Below are 15,788 nucleotides of genomic sequence, written 5' to 3' on the forward strand. Positions count from 1 at the left end.
AATTCAAGAGGTTGTAAAAACCAGAAAAAAGATGCATCTTCTATGCAAAAAAAAATCCGGTTGGTAGGCCTAGACGTAGTGGTTCAAGTAGGGGTTCAAGAGACAGTAGTTCAGGGAGAGGTTCAAGCGGCAGGACTTCAAAGGGAAGGGGTTGGTCCATTTCCACCGACCGTGGTAAGTAAACCTTGTGATTCTTTATGTTTTTTTATTAAAATATTCTGATTTGTTATTAAAAATGCATTAGGTAATTGACGTGACTTTTTTTCTTATTTGAAGTTGAAGCAAAAGAAGGGGAAGAAACTGCGTTTAAAAGGACTAAGTGGAGCAGAGTGTAATATTGGTTGAGCATTAACGAAGTATATGAACATTTTGGTTTATAATTGATAACGATGTTATGCTATTGGCCTTTTACTATAATTGATACGTCATTTATGTAAAATATTTAACCATCTAGAATATTTTTGTTAATTAACTTATCAATGTTTACCAATGATTATAAATGTTTTTATTATTTGGTTTTGCTTAGTTAATTAAAATTTAAACAAATAATAGGCCTAAAGATGTAATTTTTCTTAATTGAAAAATACGTATTTCATAAAAGAATAAAATTAAAAGAATGACATGGACTTTTTCTTAACTGAAAAAATACGAATTAAAAAAAAATTTAAAAAATGATATGTAATTTTTTTTTAATTGAAAAAAATACATATATCTAAAAAAATGACATGGATTTTTTTTCTTAGTTGACATTTATAAAATAAATAAACAATGTCATATCAATAAAAACCTGATCCTAATCAACATTGTAAGTCATCATATAGATCTTTAAAAGATTGATATTTTATAATTGAGTACCAAAATAAAAATTTTAAAATGGAAATTATATTTTTTTAATACAATTTACCGTGGATATAACACCATTTTTTTTAATGAAAAGTCAAACCTCAATGCCAGTAGTGTAGTGTCTACTTGGCAGCACCTGATACTTACTCCTTGTCATCGCCGCATAATGGAATTAATGTTGTTCGCTTCCTCTTCACAATCACCGTCGTCATCCTCCGCTCTACTTTCTGCTCAAAACCCTAGTTCATCATCAACCGCTCAAATCCTTTCTCTCTTCTTCCGGTGTCCATTAACTTCCCGAAGCAAACGACATCCACCACCGGCGGTATCCTGTTGCGCCTCACAACAGCCGAACATAGTGGCTTCGGCAAAGGAAGCAAAGTTATGGGGATGGAGGTTCGAGGAGGGAGTAACGGTCTCTGTAGAGAGGTTCACTGAATCTATTTCTTTTGATAAAGCTCTTTACAAACACGACATTATGGGCAGCCGTGCTCATGCTTCCATGCTCGCCAAGCAGGTATCATTTACTCTTTCTTTTGAAGACATTATTTCCTATTTTGAATTTGGATGTCACAGTCACAGTTGAGCTTCTATCTTCAGATACTCGGTGACCAATAACGAGATACAAAAGTATTTCAAGCTTATTTTTGGAACCTTTACTTCTTTTTATATCAATTACGGATTTTTTTGTTCTAATATATTGATGTGACGTAGGGATTGATTAGTTTTAGCGATAGGAACGCTATTCTTGAAGGTCTGGATCAGATAGACAAACAGATAGAGAAGGGGGAGTTTGTCTGGAGGACTGACAGAGAGGATGTACACATGAACATTGAAGCAGCCCTTACTGATTTGATTGGAGAACCTGCCAAGAAGCTTCATACTGCTAGGAGTTGAAATGATCAAGTTTCAACTGATTTTCGCTTGTGGTGTCGTGATGCTATTGATACAATTGTTGCACGTATTAAACATCTTCAGGTTGTTTACTTTCCCTGATTTTGCTTGTGCGTCAAACAATTCTTGTGCATCTCTTTATTTCCCTTCATGCTTTTTCGTTCTGCACATAATCCCTATATGCATGTCAATGGTGAATGTAATCTGGGTAATGCTGCAAACTGTTTGCAAATAAGCACCATAGAAAGATTCCACTTTCTAGTAGGTGCTCAGACGCTTATATCAATTACAATAAATAACGCCATTTGAATGGAAAGAAATAGAGACTGCAGATATTTTTGTTGGGACTTTGACGATGGCACCATAGGTTAAATTTTTACAAGTTCGGTATTACATGTACTAGCTTTCTAATGGTTTCGATACTACTATGATCGATACAAATGTAACTTTCACCAATTCTTATTTTTCGTGTTCCGAAGGTTGCTTTAGTAAGCCTGGCTAAGAAGAATTCTGGAGTGATTGTTCCTGATTGTACCCCCCCCCCCCCCCCCCCCCCAACTGGTGGGGGCTGGCCTTGTGGTGTCATATTTGCATGTGAGAAGTGGAGCTTGTAAAAACAGTGCCATCTCGTTTATTCTTGTGTACTCATAACAGAAAATGCTGATATGCAGACTATGCTGGCCCTTCAAGTGTCTTCCTTGGCCACTTTAACACATTAGCTTCTCATTAGTTATATAATAACTGGAGATATGGGTATGAAGGTACCAACAGGTAGCAGACTATGCTGGCCCTTCAAGTGTCTTACTTAGCCTCTTTAACACATTAGCTTCTCATTAGTTATATAATAACTGGAGATATGGGTATGAAGGTACCAATGGGTAGCTGTCCACTTAACAGACAAACTGGATGCTGGTTTTTATTATATCTTGAAGAAAGAAAAAACAAGCAAGTAACTATTGGCCTTTAGGACGAAGAATTGCAGAGATATTGACAAACATAAACATCCCCTCCCATCTAAGAAACGAAAGATAAAAAGGAAACCGTGGCAGTCCTACCAAGCCTTTTGAGGACATTTGCTCTAACAAGACATGGTGGTGCCCCATGGACAACCATACGAAGTACATACAAAGTCCTGCAGTTGATTTTATTTATGTTCTTAAAAGCCTAGAAAAGAATGAACATTCCTAGATGTGAGAAATGAATATGCTTTAACTGGTAGGTTAGCCAAGGTATGAATGTTCCCAGATGTGAGAAATGAACATGCAAGAGACTGGAGGCTGAATACTTTTGTACCTTTGATTAACCTTGTATTCCATTTCCTCTTGACAAACAACGGACTTTACATCCTTTCCTCCTATGAACCCTTACTTAGATTAAAGGTTAAGGCACTTCATCATACATTTTCATATCTAAGATGGGAAAATGGGAAAATGTGATTCGGATAAAGAGATCAAGTGGACGGATGATATCTAGATAACCATATATTCTGCAGTAGGGCCCTAGCTCGATACCACCTGGTAGGCTGGTACTAAGGCTCTAATCATATTTTCTTTAGCCGCTACAAGTAAGCTTACTTGTTGCTGGCTTCCAGTTTCTTGTGGACTGACATTCCCTTTCAGCATTAGATTCCGTTTACATATCTATCATCATTTTGAGTTTCAGTCAGGAGAAAAGACTATGAATTAAGACTAAACATAGAAGGCACATTCTTTGTTTGTATTGTCTTCTCCATTTCTTAGCTACAGATGGTATTCATGATGCTAAAATTGGAGAAAGCACACCTTTCGTTAGAATGCCTATGGAAGGTATCTAGTCTTGCCTGGAGTCTTAACTTATTTGCTAAACTATAAACTACATAGAGAAAGCAGCCATTCTTGAGTTCACATCAGGATCTCATTTATTATGTTTTGTTAGATTATGTCCAATGATCCTTTACACGTTACTGGTATTTGGTGTTTGTGCATGCTAATCGAAACCTTTTAAGCTATAGGTATATTTAAGTGATCGTCTTCTTTTGTCATCTCTTCTTTATCTTATTTTAATTTAACAGGCAACTGATGATAAACTCTAGATAAGATTGGCGGATTTCACTGTTTCACTTCTATCTAAATTCTCTAAGTGTTAATATATTTATTCGATTTGCGGCGTTTACTTGTTCTTTATTTGATAAAGCATGTAGTTGTTATCTGCCTATGGAAAGCTTAACATTAGATGAATTGTTCTTGTGTAGCTTAAATGTGATGCTGGGTGTCTCCTAGATTGCAGAGTTAGGCAGAATTTCTGCCCTTTAGGTGCATGTTCACTGGCTGGCAATGGCCTTCCCATAGATAGGTTCATGACTTCCGATGCTTTAGGTTTTACTGCTCCAATGAGGAAAGGTATAACAGAATAAATTTGGCCAAGTGTTGTCACCGTGTAATTATAATATCTTCAGCCAAATATTTCCTTTTCATTTTGGACTTTGGGGACAGCAGTATTGCTAAGTCGGTGAAATATTTGCAGTTGAGTTAGTGGTAACTGTTTTCTGCATTTTAAGAAACTTAGCAGCAGTGTGAATGCTAAGTTGTTTTACAGAACAGAATCACGTGCTTTGCGAACATTCTTTACATTGTATTGGCTTTGGCATCTTTAACTATCCCTGTAACCATTAAGGTGTTGCCTAGGCGACAAGACGATGCAGAGATAGCAAGTCTTTTACTCGCCTTGGTTTGGAATGTCTAAGCAGTTCTTTGTTGTCCCCAAGTGTCATCTTAGCTTCCATCTTGGCCAGATAGATCTGTAGAGAGGAGAGAGAGAGAGAGAGAGATTGATTTTGGAATCATGTTTCTTATCTCAGATAACCCATGAAGTCCTTCAACATCCTCCTACAACATGGAATTTCTGTAGCTCTCTACCTTCAATTTTGATAGTTCCACAACTCACTTATTCCATTATGATTTCTTTTCACATATTGATACCAAGGTTCTAAATAGCGTGAGCTGTGGCGACGAGGCCAAGCCTCAAGCCTTGGAAGCCATGGGGCGACTTATGGTGAAATCTCTATATCATATATAATATGATATACATAAACATATGTTTTCTACTATTACTCAATTAATCAATGATAATAAACAATTTAAATTTAGTTGTATATTAAATGCTAACAAATAAGGCATTAAAAAAATAAGTAAAATAAAATATCGTGTTACAAAAGCCGCGCATTACTCCATGGCCTGCCTTAGGCTTAACGTAGTGTGAGCATAGTTGTTAAAAGTGCGCTTGAGGCGCGCTTAGGCTCTGAGGCTCATAAGGCTCAAGGTCTTGGGCTTTTTTACAGTCAAGGCTAGGCGTATTCACGAGGCTCAATAAGGCCCTGCTCCTTGGCTGAGGCGTCTTGTGGGCCTAGCCATGCCTCATAAAGAGTTATTAAATATCTAGTCAAACCCTAAGTCCCTAATATTAAATAATTCTTCTCATCTTCTCATTTCCTACACTTAAACAAAGAGTTATGGAATAGATGATACAAGTCAAATCCTAATATTAAATACCGAGCTCTTAGAGCTTCAAGCCTCCTCTCTATAAATACTCGGACCTTAAAACTTCTCCCTCACGGCTCATGCTTTAAACCCTTCTCCCTTCTGCCTCTATCAAAGTATTGTTGGTTGCTGCATTGTAGGCTTGTACTTGCTGCATCTTTGAGTTTTGTTTAACTGTTTGTGTAGTATATATATATTCTTATAAAATGCGCCTAGCATTCCTAAGGCCTGCGCCTCATGCCTGTGCCTCGCGCCTAGGCCCCAGGATCCCTTTGCGCCTAAGTGTGCCTTGAGCCTTTGACAACTTTGAGTGTGAGACACAAGCCTTGAGCCATGACGTGACATGGCGGTAGTTTCAGTGAGCCTTTTCAAACATTTATTGATACACTGGATACCCTTTATGCTTTGCAACTGCATTAAGGGTGCGGAAACATCTCCATCGTTTTGTAGGCAACACTTTCCATCATTTTATTCTTTAACCCTCAAAATTTCAAATAGAATCCTGTGAAATATTAGTTTTCAGATCTAACTTGTAAAAAATACTTGCAGACCCCTGTAATGACTTCTTAAGAACTAATGGCAGTCTATAGAAAGTTTGGAAAATTACTTACTGCTATATAATTTTAAATGTACATTGATAACACCTTGGAACTTCACTGGTATCTAGGTGGGATGCCACCTTGATAAGCATGTTCCCCAGAATAATGCAAGGTGAGAGAAGTGCTGCATCAAACTGCACACATCCTTTTATGCCTGGGTGCGGCATGAAATGATAGTGACAAAAATCCAACTTGGGTTCATGCCAGGGTGGTCGATGATTGAAGCAATCTACCTCATCAAACGCCATAATAGAGAGAACATAGTAAGGACCTATGCACATGGTGTTCATAGACATAGAGGACTATGATAGCGTACCTTCGGATGCGATTTTGAGGAGCTAGCAGAGAGAGACATATCATGGAGGTATGTCAGAGCGATACAGGATATGTAAATGCGGAGAAAGATTTGTGTCAAGACCCTAGTGGGTATGACGAAGTACTTCCATGTGGAGATAGGATTGCATCAGGGATTGGCCTCAAGTTCGTTCCTTTTTTGCTGTGATTTTGGACGAGATTTCCATGGTATTCGAGAGAGCGTCTCATGGTGTGTTATTTGCTGACAATATTGCATCAGTAACAAAGATAGAAAGGGAGGTGAACATTAAGTTAGAGCAGTGGAGGAAGGCATTGGAAACAAAAGGCGTGTTCATTAGCAGCTCAAAGATGGAATACTTATTTTGCAATTTTAGCAATGAGCGTGACAAAAAAGAGGTGGAAGTCAGCATTGGGGAACAAATGTATCTTAGATGGATAGTTTCAGGTATTTAGGCTTCAGGATTCAGAGGTAGAGAGTGTCAAGGACAATGTCACACACTGCATAAAGGCAAGTGGAGGGTTGAAATGGGGATGCTATGTAACAAGAAGGTCCCATTAAAGCTGAAGGGCAAACTGTTGTATGGTACGACTATTGGCTGATAAAGAAGGCTCGTGAGTGGAAAGTGGATGTCGAAGAGATGAGGATGTTGAGATGGACATGTGGTTGGATAATGGGGGAGAGGATACCAAATGATGTTTTTAGAGCATAACTAGGAGTTATGCTTTTCACTGATAAACTGAGAGGGTGAAGATTACAGTGGTTTTGTTTAGTTAGGAGATAGATAGCTAAACAAAGCGGAAAAAATTGAACCCTATCCACTACTCACAACAGTGCCACTACACACACTAGAATCTCGTTCATAACCCTGCTTACAACGTCTTCAAGCTGGCCATTTCATAGAACCGTTGAGTTTGAGTCGATATCTGATACTGCCCCTTGATTCGAACTTACACACTCCAAGCATATCCCTAAAGTAGATGAATTTACTCACAATACCATTAAAAGAATGTCAGAGGTTGTACATGAGTACCGCAATACTTGACAGAGATTTCCCCTTCATTAATCAGACCATGAGTGAAGTGAAAATGAGTATCAATGTGCTTTATGCGATTGTGAAGGATTCTTAGTCAAGAAATTGCAAACTTGTTATCATAGTAAATATCTATTGCTTCTTGTTATTCTTGTTGTAGTTTTGTAACAATTCATCTTATCTACAAACTATGACATGCTGCAGATTTTACAGCTGTGGTTGATATGGTTGTATTGTTTTTGTTTATTTGAACTTCAGTCGTGCCTAATATTTGTTGAAACCCTTTTTCTATTATCAGCACAACTTCCCCCGTCACTATCTGAAAAGCCATACAATTTGACTTGTGTTGATTATGCATACCATATTCCATAATGAAAAGTACTAGCAACATATCTCATCATTGTTTTTGTTGCACCAAAAATGTATCTTTGACGGTTGATGCATGGACCTGGATAAACACCAACTGCAAATATAATGTCTGATTGTGTGTGTGTTAAATAGACTAGACCTAGTAAACTCCTAAACTTTGTTGCCTCTACCTTCTCTTCACCATCTTCTGGTGTAAAATTCTCATCGTTTACCAGTGTCTTGGCCAGCCAAAGGGCAGGTTGCCATACCCATTCTGTCTGTTTGATAAACTTCTAATAGGAACTAATGAAGCTGTCCCATATCACTCATCTCAAACCTCGCCATCATTTGAGACTTGAAACTCGACAATTATTTCGCTAGAGCTTGTGTAGATGATATCTCAACATACATGTAGAGGATAATGAAATTATGCATATATGACTTATTTTTCATTTTAAAGTTCTCCACTGTTGTTTGTCCTGATCATCTTGATTTTAAGGTCACTATGTTTCTTTGCTTTGACCTTAAACATCTTGAACTGAGCAAATCCCTTGGCATCTTTCCTTCTGTTTTCTCATTTCATTTCTTCATTGGAGTGGCCTTGTTCTATACCGATAGCCTTCCACTTTAAAAGTATCAAAGTCTTTGTAGAGCTCACTGCGTTCTAGTGCTTGCCATTTGCAGATTTCACACTTCAAACCTGGCCAGAAAGATAGAATTTAGAAGCTTAACAATTGAGAGAACTCATGATGGCTGCCTTTGGTACATGGGACAGGACCATGTTTGGCGCGACATGGGACAAGACAGAAACTCACCATCCCACGTTTGACATGACATGGGACAGGGATAAGGTGGGACAAAAAAGGCTCTTTTTGTCCACCAAAATAGGTGGAACAAGATGAGACAAGGATGAAAAAGAAACTAAAAAGTTACTAATCTACCATCATTTGATATAACCCTAATATGGTATTTGTCTTAACGCTCATTGTCGCCGCCACCACAACCAACAACCACTATTGACCACCTCTGCTACTACAACCTCCTCCACCACCTTCATAACCACCGTCGAACACCTCCACCACCACCAGCTACCACTGCCCACCACCACCTCTACCTTCACCACATCGTTTACCACTACCTCCTCCACCATTGTCGGCCGCCACCACCACCACTGCCCACCATCTTCACATCCTCAGTCACCGTCGTCCACCGGCCGCCACCACCTCTACCTCCACGAGCATTGTCACTGCAACAACCCCCACTGGGCGCCTCTTGTCCACCATCTTTACATTATCCATAGTCATTGTTGTCCACCACCACCACCATCTTTACCTCCACCACATCAGCTACAACTATGTGACATCCGGCAATTTAAATACCAGGTTAGTAGCTAAATAGCACTTTAGAAATATTATTAACACTCAAGTAGAGCGATTAGAGCTTAAGTAGTTAGAAATCCCGGTAGGTTGCGTAGAAAACACTGTTACGACCCGTAACGAACCGGATCGCCTTATAAAATGCCAAACACTCCAAATAATTTTTAAAACTTGCATAAAATATAGAGTCTACATATTTTAAATATTTTTACTTAAATTATATTTTATGAATTTATTTATCTCATAAAATAGGAATTTGGGGCCTTTTTCTCAATTTCTCACAAAAATATCTATCACATTAAATTATGGGCTAATTTTATTACAAAAAAAAAATTTTAGAGCAAAGGCCTAGCCCCATCTTGTGGCCGGCCCCTCCCCTCTCCATTTAAATACATTTTGAATTTTGAAAATATTCATTTCTCATTCATTTGGCAACCTTTCATCTCCTTATTCTCTCTCAATTTTCACCTACAATTCTCTCCTTCGATCTTCTTCCCCAAGAAAGAAAAACTCAGCCATTTCAATCATAGAAAAAAAAGAAATTCAAGAAGCAAAATTTGAAGAAATTTAAGTTCATCTTCCTTTAATCAAAGGTAAGAACACTTGTTAGTGTTTTGGCTTCATTTTATGCACTTTTAGTGCCATTTTCTTGTCATTTTCACACTTTTAAGTTTACAAAAGAGAGGTGTTCTTCATTCTAAGTTCTAAGGGTAGATTTTACACCAAAGACATGAAAAAATGTTCTTAATATGGTGAAAATCCGTGACCTAACCATCTAGAACTTTTGAAAAGCAAGAAAAACCTTCATTTCATGCATTTTGTGTTTCTTATGGAATCTGAGTTCTCTTTCATTTGTTAGCAAGAATATTGTATTTTATATGTTCTTACTTTAATATTGAATAATAGAGTGGTTTCCTTTCATAAAATCATCATTTTTGGAAATTTTGATGCATAAAAGTCCATTTTTGCATAAAAGAATGACCTTTTCTCTTGGACAGTTCATTGCATGAGTTTGGAACAACCATATCTGGTTGTGTATGGACCCAATAAGCATGACTCTTTTTCCACAATAATATTTAGTGTATTAGCTTTCAAACCCAAGTGGAATCATGAGAAAATATGACCTTATGACCTCACAACACCCAAAACAAATTTGGTGTGCAAAAGTGGTCGGTCAGAAATTTTGTGTCTCATTGTTCATCTATAACTCTTAGAAGACACATCAAAACTCATGAAATTTTACCTCTAGAGTGTAGCTTAAGGTGTTAGCTTTCAAAAGAGTCTAACCCCACCCAAAAACATGGTGATTTAGGGGTTCAACCAATTTTTACAAAATAAGTGTGCAATCTGTTCAAACTTGACAGATTTCCACATGCATGTTTAAACAACCATAACTCCCAAACTATACATCCAAATATGGTGATTCTTTTTGGAAAAGCTAGCCTTATGTGTTAGCTTTAAAACGATTCATGAACCACTGAAAAATAATAAGTATAACTCCTTCAAAAGGGTGTAACATTAAGAAGGGGTTTTCTGTTTTGAAAGCTATAACCACTTTTGAAAGCTATAACCACTGTTTTGGTAAAATTTGTTTGAGACCCTTCTACTCATCCAAAAATCTTGATTTTGGTCATAATGATCCTAACTCAGTATACTAAAACTTATAAAAAAATTAGGAAATTATATTTCTTGGATGAGGGTGAACCATGGACATTATTGGGACACAAAGATTCTGTCAGCATGCATGATTTCCTAAAACCACTAAAGATTGGACTCTTAAACCATAAACCCTATAATAAGCATATAAAGTGCTTAAAACTTGATTTTTATCTTAAGAACATAAAGAGGCATTTTATAAGACGTAAAGGTAGAATAGTAACCTTAACCTTTAAGAGTTAAAACCGAACACTTTGACAACCGTTCGTTTTTATAGGGATTCACTAAAAGGACTATACCAAGACGCACCCATTCGATCACTCAACCATCTACACCGTGAAAGAAAAGGTGAGTATTCACGACCCCTTTTTAAATCCATCGTTATTTGGGGGAAAAGCACGTATAAAAATAGTTGATGATTGTATGAAATATACAATGTGATTAAATCGTGAATACAAATTGATTATATGAAATATGCAATAAAATGAAGTTGTGAATATGAGCACTAACACCATGTGCACTAGTAAAAATTGTGTTTGGGTTAATTAAAAAGTCCCACTTGGTTACACTAATTAACTCGTATGAGCCGATAGTTTAAGTGGATAGCGCTATTTGGATTGACAATCCCACCTTTTACTGACGAGTAGGGGTGCATTTAACTAAAACACGGGTTCTATCCATGTGGTTTAAACACCCGCTGAGGTAGTTCGGTATAAAGGGCGTAGTTGTCGCAGGTTTAGTAGTGGCCCAACACTTAAAATTACTTGGAGTACATTGTGCCTCGTTAAAAGTGCTAAACGTATGAAAGTTGTTCGCGAGTAAGTAAAAGACTTACTCGAACTAAAAATTGCATAAAGAATTGTTGTACATTGAAAACCTGTGAACTCACCAACTCTTTGTAGTTGACACTTGTTTTAACGTACTTTTCAGGGGTAAAGAAGGCAAATGATGGCATATAAAAGTAACCGCGTTTCAAACATCACCTTCAAACAAAGAAAAAAAACATAACATTACTACCACTAATAGTAGTACCACCATACACCCTAAAATCTCATTCATATCCCTACTTACTAGGCCTTCCAATTGACCATTTCTCTAGCTGGCAGGAGTCCTTGGAATAGAGGCAAGACAAACCACATAAGTTATAACCTACAGAAAAGTGGGCTTTGCTTTACCAGCTTCTCTAAGACATCAATCATAGAGTCATTCAAAGTTTGAATCAATATCTGATAGTGGGATGAGTAGCCGATGCTAGAGATGGCGAGCTTAGACTTTAATGAGGAAATAACTTTTGATAGGATTTCTTGGAGACACAGGTAGCAGATTTTTGTTGGGACTAGTTATGGTAGAGGGGAGGAGGGTAGAGAGCTGACATATAGGATGAGAATGCCCTAGCATGGTTGGAGGGAGAGGATTTGGTCCTAGTACTTTTTTAAGTGACTTAGGGGCCGTTTACAAGACGCTTACCAGGGTAAGCGCTTACCAAGTAACATTACCTCACCGGATGAATATGGTAAGGACCAAGAATCTTACCCGGTAAGAGCGAGACAACGACCAAGAGTCTTACCTGGTAAGTGAGGGCGACGGCTCTTACCACGGTAAGCGCTTACCGGGTAAATTGTTGCATATGATGTCGTTTTGGTGGACTAAAATCTTACCCGCCAAGTAAATAATAGTGTTAAATTTTACCAGTAAACACTTACCAGGTAAGTGTTTGGTAAACGGCCCATTAGTGTTTTCATACTTTATCCTGTGCCTTACTTGCCCTGGCTGGTTTTAGTTGTTTTTAATCACACAGGCCTTTATAAATGTTACTGTCGACTGATGATGTTACTGTTTACTGTTGTTAGTTTTTGTTACTTTTCTTGTTTCCTGTTCGCACACAATCCCCCAAACCCAAATTTTTTCTTTTCATAACTTCCAGGTTAGCTCTTTTCTCCCCACTTTTCTTTCCCATGGCAAGGAATGTCTGTATATCCTACCCCCTTGATTATAATTTTTTAGTGGGATATACCGGGTCTGTTTGGTTTGGTCTGGTTTGGTTTATAAATCTTGCATGTAGGATAATTGTCTGATTTCAGTGGCAGGATTTTTTATTAGTAGTCTTGTAATTTTCTTTATGCAGTCCTTTTTTAATTAAGTTATAGTTCTGAGGATGACTTATTTGAAGAAACTGGACTTAGAAATATTATCATGACCGGTGTTTGTCAAAGCCATTGTATTCTTTATCTAAAAGGAGTAGCTTAACTTGTTGCAAAATAGTGATTTCTTGCTAGGAAGCAGCTTAGTAACTTCTGGCGTCCTTTTCTTCATATACTTTTTGTTGAAGTGGTTGAATAGTTGCTGACATCTTCACTCAAAATAGCATGGATGCAGCTTCAGACCGTGATTTTGTTTTGGAACTTCTTTCTGCTAATTCGATTACGGCCATGTATCTTTCTCGGCTTGGTGAAGAATGGGTATTATGGGCGTCAGAAGAATTTGGCTTCATCACTCCAAATGATTCAGTTTCAACTGGTAGCAGTATCATGCCTCAGAAGAAGAACCCTGACCTATGGAACTTGTTCGTGGAAAGTCTGCTAGAGTTATAGGAGACCTAGTCACACTTCAAGTATTATGCAAGGGACTTCCACTCTCTTACATCCGTGATCTGCAGGTACTAAGCATTCCTTCAATTTCCTTCGCACCATGAGCTAGTCTATCTTATGCTATGCAGTTCGGTTCAAGTGTCACCTTCACGTTTAAACTTCAAATTGGGTACCTTTCATGCACCATCTAATTTAACTCAAAAGAAGACTCGATTTGACTTTTGTTGTTTGTGCTGATGACAAGGAAAATGAGAGAAAAAAACATGTAGGTATGGTATGAATGTTAGTAGTGCTACTACCACGAACATCGTGCATTTGGAAAATGTAAAGAGCTACTCCCCCGTCCCAAGATAAATGTCCGCAATGAAAAAGGCACACCGTTCTCGAAATGTGTAATTGTTATGCTACATTCAGGAGCAACTCTGGCTGAATATTTTTTACAAGCCCGTAACTCTTCCTCAGTCAGGATGGGGCAGAATAGTAGAGAACCTTGTTTTGACTGTATCACACTATGTATCATTTGATAACCCCCAAAATCTTCTACCTTTCAAGGCATAATATTGAGAATGCTCATTGAATGAGCAATTCAATAAGAGAGCTCAGATAGCAATAACAAACAAATATCTCTATTCATTAGAAATTTTTAATTAATTAACTGACAAATATACACTTAATAATAGAGGGAGTAAAGAATTTCTTTATCTCATGATTAAGGTTAGAATTGGGAAGTACACGATTACTTTTGAATTTGGCCATATATTGGGACGAAATAAAATGGAAATGTGGGCACTTACGTTGGGAGAAAATGAGTGCATGTCAAACATTAATCCGAATAGGTCATTCTAACCATAGAAGTCAAAGTGGTGCTGATAATTTCCAACAGAGGAAATGGTTATGTTTAACCCTGTAGTTCTCTGGCGAAGATCGTGTGAGAAGGAGAGTTAAGATGAGAAGCGTAAGAAGAAATCTGGACCCTTAATCACCTTTAATCTTAAACCCATCCCTGAATTGCGCTTGATACGGGGATTGATCCGGTGCATCTCATCCTAATGTGCATCTAAGGTGGCGATCCCTTCTTACTCTTCTCACCGGAAATCAACCTGTAGTTCTCTCTGGCTGTGAATTTAAATGTAACTGTTTTTCCGCTTGATTTACAGGAAGACAAGGAACCTGTATTTGACAGTGTTAAAACAATTATAGGAATGCTAGAAGTGTCCGCCGAATTTGCACAAAACATCACCTATAATGGGGACAGAATACAGAAGGCTTTACCAGCAGGTCATCTTGATGCCACTACACTTGCAGATTATCTTGTTCACAAGGCAAGTCAATTTGTATTCCCGCCTCAAATATGCAACCCTTTTGTGCATATAATGTGAAAATCAACACCAACACAAGTTGCTATTTTGACGTACTCTTTATGAGAATTGAAATTTAATTTTTGAAAAGATGAAATGCTGTTAGTTTATATCATTTATTTACATTCTCCATTTGCAGACCGATCAAGTAAATGAGGCCTATAGTCTGGTCTTCATCACTTGTTGCACCAAATAAGAGCATCATAATGTTAGATGGCCAAAACGAGAATAGAGCTATAATGTGTGAGATTTGATGAATAGCATGTTTTGGGACACAGTTGGTTCGGTTCTTTGCCAAAATTGATGATTATTTTTAGGAAAAGGAGTGTAATTGTAGTTGGTTTCCATTACATGTTATTATTCTCGAATGTTTCTTTAAATGTTGAAAGGACCGGAAAGCTTGTTCAATTGGGACAAGAGTGAAATCGGCAAGTTATTTTGCGACAGAGGGAGTATATGGTGCAAATACTACATTTGTTTCTCGGTTCCACTGGTGACTAATGAAAAATAATATCTTGCAGGGCATACGTTTCCGAACTTCACATGACATAGTTGGAAGGGCGGTTGCATTGTGCGTTTACAAAAACTGTCAACTTGAGGATCTGAGACTTGATGAGTTATGAAGTATTAATACAGTGTTTGACGATGGCGTGTATGGTTATCTTGGCGTAGAAAATTCAATCAAGAAATTTAGCTCATATGGTTCTACTGGGTCTGAATGTGTAGCAGCTCAACTAGATTTCTGGATCTCCAGGCTCAATCTTAACCTTTGACAAAATTCGCATACGAAAACCTGAGTTAAGTATTCAACTAACTTCACGGATATGGCTTAGTTGATGATGATGATGATGATGATGGATTGGAACCAATGTTGCATATTGTATGTTATACTCATCCTTGATGCAATTAGGTCATGTGTTTTAGCACAATTTAGTAGGCAAATATTGTGAACACACACAGAGACAGACACTAGTTGTGAGTTAGAGCATTTGTATTGCAAGCTTTTAATCTAAATGTTCCATGAGGGTTTTTCTTTTCTTTTTATATTCTTAAACACGATGGCGAGCCAATTCGTGTCCAACTTAACGGCTGAGTTTGAACCAATTTTTTTTTATATTATTGTAATCCTAATCCAGAATGTGTAAAAATAAGTTTCTCGAATAAACAAAAGCAGAGAATTGAACACATGTTTGACAGACGGTAAATGAGATTCAATTTCATTATTTTAACATTCTATTTGAATATAAATAATAATTAAAATGATA

General features: G+C 37.5%; 1 pseudogene; it reads left to right on the forward strand.

Annotated features, from left to right (window-relative positions):
* The first annotated feature begins 1,009 nt into the window (after positions 1–1,009).
* LOC112509012 lies at positions 1,010–15,538 on the forward strand (annotated as a pseudogene).
* Positions 15,539–15,788: the final 250 nt, after the last annotated feature.

Source organism: Cynara cardunculus (assembly GCF_001531365.2).
Source record: "Cynara cardunculus var. scolymus isolate 2C chromosome LG 3, CcrdV1, whole genome shotgun sequence".
Classification (NCBI taxonomy): domain Eukaryota; kingdom Viridiplantae; phylum Streptophyta; class Magnoliopsida; order Asterales; family Asteraceae; genus Cynara; species Cynara cardunculus.